Raw genomic sequence first — 6,019 nt, 5'->3', positions numbered from 1 at the left:
ATTTTAATATAAACTATATATATACAATGATATAAAAAAATAATTAAATGTTACACAATATTTTAACAATATGATATAAAAATGTAATTAAACAGTAAAAAATGAATTAAAGCAAGGCACAACCATCAAAATAATTCCGGATGTATATTTAAATAATTAAAAATGTTAAATAAGTTAAAGAACTAGAGTATTATGCCTATTGAAATAAAAAATCTTAATTAAAACAGACCCAAACTAAATAAAATAAACCATTAAATAAAAATAAGGACCAAAGTGCGATGGGCATGAATGTGCGGGTATTAAAAACGCAATTATTCCAAGTTTCTGAACGCCCCATGTTTATGGATCAAATCAAAACAGCATAAAGTTTTAGGAAAGAATTTAAAAAAACAAAAGAAACATAAATGGGACTCAATCAGATGACGACAAAACAGGGAGGGACCGAGTGTGAATTTACCCAACGTAATTAAGTGTCCCCCTCAAATGGTGCCGTTTTACTCTTTATAAAAACAAAATTAAAAGAAACCCTAAACTAATGCTCAGTCATTTGAAATCGACACCAAAACTTAGCCTCCTCCCCTGTAGCACCCCAAACCCGGCCCAGAAGTTATGGCCGGATCCAGCATGCCACATCAAAAACGTTAAAAAAAAAAATTCCATTCTAAGTCCAGAAAATCGTACTTGATGTTCAAAAGATTAATTCATTAAGGATTAAAGTGAATGGAAGTCATGCACCGTAGGAAACCGGAAAAGAGGTGGTGAGTCCATCGGATCGCTATACCAAGCTCCTTCGGATCCAATCCTAGACATGCATACCGCCATTGCCACACCTTAACGTCATGGATATTTCTAGGAAACCGATTTGATTAAGTTATTTTTAGGAAAAGTGATTAATTTTGGAAAATACTTTCATTGCGGAAGCTTTGCTTGTTGTCGTGTAATTTTGAAATCAACTGTTGTTTTTGAAAACGCGCCCTAAAGCTATCCAATTTCAACAGTTAAAATAAGTAATATCTATCTTAGTAATACATATTAAAACCATCAAAAATAATTAAGCGGCCTTATTACATTTAAAAACCCAAAACTTCAAACGTAAATAAAAGGATGTTCAGTTCACTAGAAGAAAATCAAACTTTCAGAACGGGTGGCCACTCCGAATTCCCTCACAGCTCCAAGCCCACTATGGTTGGGGATTTCCTGCGTGGATGAAAATAAAAGGGGTGAGTTTGGGGAAACTCAGTGTGTAAGGAAAACCCATTCAAAGCCCAAGTCAGCTCAAGCCTATTGGGCCTAAGCCCATTCAGGTAATAGTGGTACTGGGCCAGAGCCCTTTTCAGATTACAATAAACTGGGCCTTAGCCCCTTATTCAGATAATGATATGGCCCATAGGCCCATTTCAAAATACATGCAACATCAAGAAACATATGCAAGCCCATTTGGGGAGACTACTCAACCCACCAACCATTACACTCCACCGCATACCAGCCATACACTCTATGTGGGAATAGCTCAACCCACCCATTAACACTCCACATTCTTGACCTTTGTCAGCATTAACAATAAATTGAGGCAAAGCCTCCAATCGTGGACAAGCCACTTTCAGTACTTCCTCCGTCAATATCCCAGTCCCATGCATCGATAATAACAACATGGCATGCGATAAATAACAACATCAAACATGCATTTAGGTCAATTTAACCTAGGGGTATTTGGTAATTTTGCACCTAGGGGTATAACATAATTTTCCATACATAGGGGTATTATAGTAATTTAGCTGCTTTTAGGGTTTTTCATGCATATTCCTACTTTTCACATACTAATGAATCACGTCGAGGGTTCTTACGAATTGGGCCGTTGGCCCATCATTCAATTATGGCCCATTAAGCCCAAAATATCGAGGGCACGAAATTATGCACTTTGTAGTCCAAACACCGCAGCTTACCAAAAACATTAATCGATTTACCTCACGAGCGTTCGCACTTTCGCAAATCTACAAAATACCGTTTTGGCATTTCGCTTTTCGACTTTTGCCGATCTAGACTAAGAAAGAGGGTGTTAGTTACACACCTATTTGCGACGATATCTTGTGAGATCCGCACACAAACCGCCTACAACTGGATTACTAACACGTTAATCTAACTATTCAAATACAAACTACATATTAACCCCTTACAATATTCGGCCAACCACACCTACAGTTCATTGTAAGCTTATAAGAAAACAATAAGCAACTCATTAACAAATTTTTGTCAATGTTTACCACATAATCATAATTTCACTGCAAGCTGTCTTCCTGAGCAACAGTCACTAAATCATTTATAAATGGAGCCACGAAACTCCAAATCAAGTTCCGTTAATTTTCCTTGAAAATAGACTCATATATCTTATATCCATAAAATTTTCAGAATTTTTGGTTTAGCCAATCAATACCAGATTTTTCTCAAAGTTTCCCAAGTTTCACTATTTGACTAATCTGACCACTCTTCATTACGAATCAAATTTCTCATTGTACAGAATTCAAAATATGTTCTTGTTTATTTCATTAGAAACTAGACTCAATAAACTTTAATTACATAATTTATTCAGCTTCTAATTCATCTCCCACAATTTATGGTGATTTTCCAAAGTCACGTTACTGCTACTGTCCCAAGCAGATTTATTACCAAATCACTCTTTCATACACCTATCTTGCATGCATGTTATTTAAACATGTATATCACCAATCAATCATCACATATCTATGATTTTTAAGCATAATCTCCATTTCATCATTTCAAAGCACAACACGTTAGAGCATCTAAGGCACATGCATGCTCATTTGTTTGGCTCAACTTCACATATCTTCCATTTTTCATCAAAAGAACATGAAACAACAACCATTTCCTTCATTTTAATTCATGACCAAATGCTCACAACACAACTAAAAATCAAAATATACTTCAAGAGTTAAGGTAGAATCAAGAAGAACTCATGAACCTCAAAATAGAAGCAAGGTACCAAGAACTTACCTTCAATTTTCCTCCTCCTAATGACCGAATACTCAAGAGCTTTCTCCTCTCCTTTCTCTTCTCTAACTTTCAGCTATGATGAACAAAGATGGACAAAACTTTGTTCTTTTCACCCTTTTCTTTTAATAAAACTTCATATTTCATCCATTTAATTCTTTAATACAAAAGACATGATATTCTTATCATGAAACATTTACCTAACCCATTATCATGAAACATTTACCTAACCCATTATCATGGAACATTTACCTAACCTATTATCATGAAACATTTACCTAACCCATTATCATGGAACATTTACCTAACCTATTATCAATTTGTATCAATTTGTACCATAAATTATGGATATCAAGTGTACATTTTGTCTACAACAACATGATGGCTGGCCACTTCATGTAAAATGGGAGGTTTGTCATGCAAATCCTCCTATTTTGCACTCCTATTTATTTGGCCACTTCAATTTAGCCTATAGCATTTTCAAACATTTTCACATAGGTCCTATTTCATAATTTCACCCCTTTTCTTATGGAACAAAATTAACTAAAATTGTCGGTTCTATCTTAAGTTTGGGCTTTCTAGAGGCCCACTAACATAATTAAACCTATGCCAACATTCACAAAATTCCCGAAAATTGGGGCGTTACAACTCTACCCTCCTTAAAGAAATTTCGTCCTCGAAATTTACCTAATCCAAACAGATGAGGGTATTGTTGTTGCATCCTCTCTTCTGGCTCCCAAACTCAGAAGTTTCCCCTTCCTTAACTTGTTGAAAGCGAGCGACCAAAGACTCATCGTTCAACTGTTTTTCCTTAATCTGATCCACCCAGGTTGGCCTCACTTGCAACTCAGCCAACAGACTTCCATCATCATACAGACTCAGACGAGCAAACATTGCTCTCGGATCGAATCTGACTCTACGACTTAGAGCATCGGCTACCACATTAGCCTTGCTTGTGTGATACTCGATCGAACAGTCATAATCCTTAAGCAACTCAATCCATCTCCTTTGCCTAAGGTTCAGCTCCTTCTAAGTCAACAAATACTTAAGACTCTTATGGTCAGTGTATATAATACACCTTTCTCCGTACAAGTAATGTCTCCAAATCTTAAGTGCAAATATTACTGCTGCCAACTCTAAATCATGAGTCAAATAGTTTCCCTCATGAGGCTTAAGCTATCGTGATGCATATGCGACCACCTTACCCTCTTGCATTAACACGCAATCCAAACCCACGTGTGATGCGTCACTGTACACAGTAAAATCATTCCCAGACTCCGGCTAAATTAACACAAGTGCTTCAGTCAGAACTTTCTTCAACTTCTCAAAAGCTTCTTGCTGTTTCTTAGTCCATACAAACGGTACTCCTTTCCTTATGTGTTTTGTCAGAGGTGCTGCCATCACAGAAAAACCTTCTACAAACCTTCTGTAGTATCCTGCCAGTCCTAGGAAACTCCGTATTTCTGACACTGACCTCGGCGGCTTCCACTCCAAAATCGCTTCAATTTTCCGAGAGTCCACCTTAATCCCCTCAGCAGAGATCGCATGTCCTAAGAAGGTTACCTCCCTCAACCAAAGTTCAGACTTGTTGAACTTCACAAAGAGTTCCTTCTCCCTTAACACTTGTAGCACTATACAGAGATGCTCATCATGTTTCGCTTCAGTTTCAGAATATACCAGGATATCGTTAATAAAAACGCTACGAACTGATCAAAAAAATGGTTGGAACACATGATTCATCAGATCCATAAATGCTGCAAGAGCGTTCGTCAGTCCAAATGGCATAACCAGAAACTCGTAATGACCATACCGAGTCCTGAATGCCGTTTATAGATATCTGCCTCCTTGACTCTTAACTAATGATATCCAGATCGAAGGTCGATCTTGGAAAATACAGAAGCTCCTCTAAGCTGGTCGAACAGATCGTCAATCCTTGGCAGTGGATACTTATTCTTAATCGTCAGTTTGTTCAACTGGAGATAATCAATGCACATCCGCATCGTACCATCCTTCTTTTTCACGAATAGCACTGGTGCTCCCTATGGAGACACGCTTGGCCTAATAAAGCCCCTATCCAACAACTCTTGAATTTGAGCATTTAACTCTACTAACTCCTTCGGTGCCATCCTATACGGTGCGATAGACACAGGCACCATTCCAGGCAACAAGTCTATTCCAAACTCAACTTCTCAATTCGGAGGCAATCTTGGAAGCTCCTCCGGAAAAACATCTTGGAACTCCTTTACGGTCCTAACCTTATCCACTGTCAGTCCTTCCTCTTCCGACTGACTTACAAATACCAATTAGGCCTCACAACTTTTTCGAATCCACTTTTCGGCTCTTAATTCCGACACCACATTGGACAAATAATCCCTTCTCTCACCTATCACCATAACCTCCTCGTCCTTTGTAGTTCTTAACACCATTCGTTTAGTTGCACAATCCAGAGTCGCCTTATGCTTAACAAGCCAATCCATTCCCAGAATGAGGTCAAACTCTCCGAACGGTAACTCCATCAGATCTCCAGGAAAAACCTTGCCTTGAGTTTCAAAGGGTACATTTCTATACAGTTTGTCTACCCTAACCGAGTGACCCAAAGGATTTAGTATAGATACCCCACTCACAATCTCCTCAGAGCAGTCTAAGTCGTCCATAATCCGTTCTGTGGCCTCCAACCAATTTTCTGCCACATTCGGGGCTATACCAGACACGCCCCTAAAGATTTCCGTTCCGTTAGTCCCGAAGTCATTCAGAAATAGATCCCTAAATTCCGTTGCCCGAACTTGCTCCGGCAACCCTTTCCAGAACATGAAGCATTGCCTGTGACAAGGCATCATCCTCGGCAGCCCTATCATACGGTCCATTCTCATCTGTCGATGGTGGTCGTGCTACTCCAGTGGGTATGTGTTCAGAAGACAAAGTTCCAGCTTGAGTACTACCTCGGCCTCGACCATGGCCTCTTCCCCGAGTAGCTCTCGTACTCATATCGATTTATCTTGATTACGAACTTTTA

General features: G+C 38.7%; 1 long non-coding RNA gene across 1 annotated transcript; it reads right to left on the bottom strand.

The window, feature by feature from the left end:
* Positions 1–1,004: 1,004 nt before the first annotated feature.
* Positions 1,005–3,173, bottom strand: LOC128286628 (uncharacterized). The gene is made up of 2 exons (XR_008277247.1): positions 3,010–3,173; positions 1,005–1,197 (listed from the first exon to the last, which is right to left on the bottom strand). It is a non-coding gene; the product is annotated as an uncharacterized LOC128286628 (long non-coding RNA).
* Positions 3,174–6,019: the final 2,846 nt, after the last annotated feature.

This window comes from Gossypium arboreum, chromosome 13 (assembly GCF_025698485.1).
Source record: "Gossypium arboreum isolate Shixiya-1 chromosome 13, ASM2569848v2, whole genome shotgun sequence".
In the NCBI taxonomy this organism is placed as follows: Eukaryota; Viridiplantae; Streptophyta; class Magnoliopsida; order Malvales; family Malvaceae; genus Gossypium; species Gossypium arboreum.
Note: the sequence above shows the minus strand (reverse complement) of the source record. Positions and strands in the feature narration are given on the sequence as shown.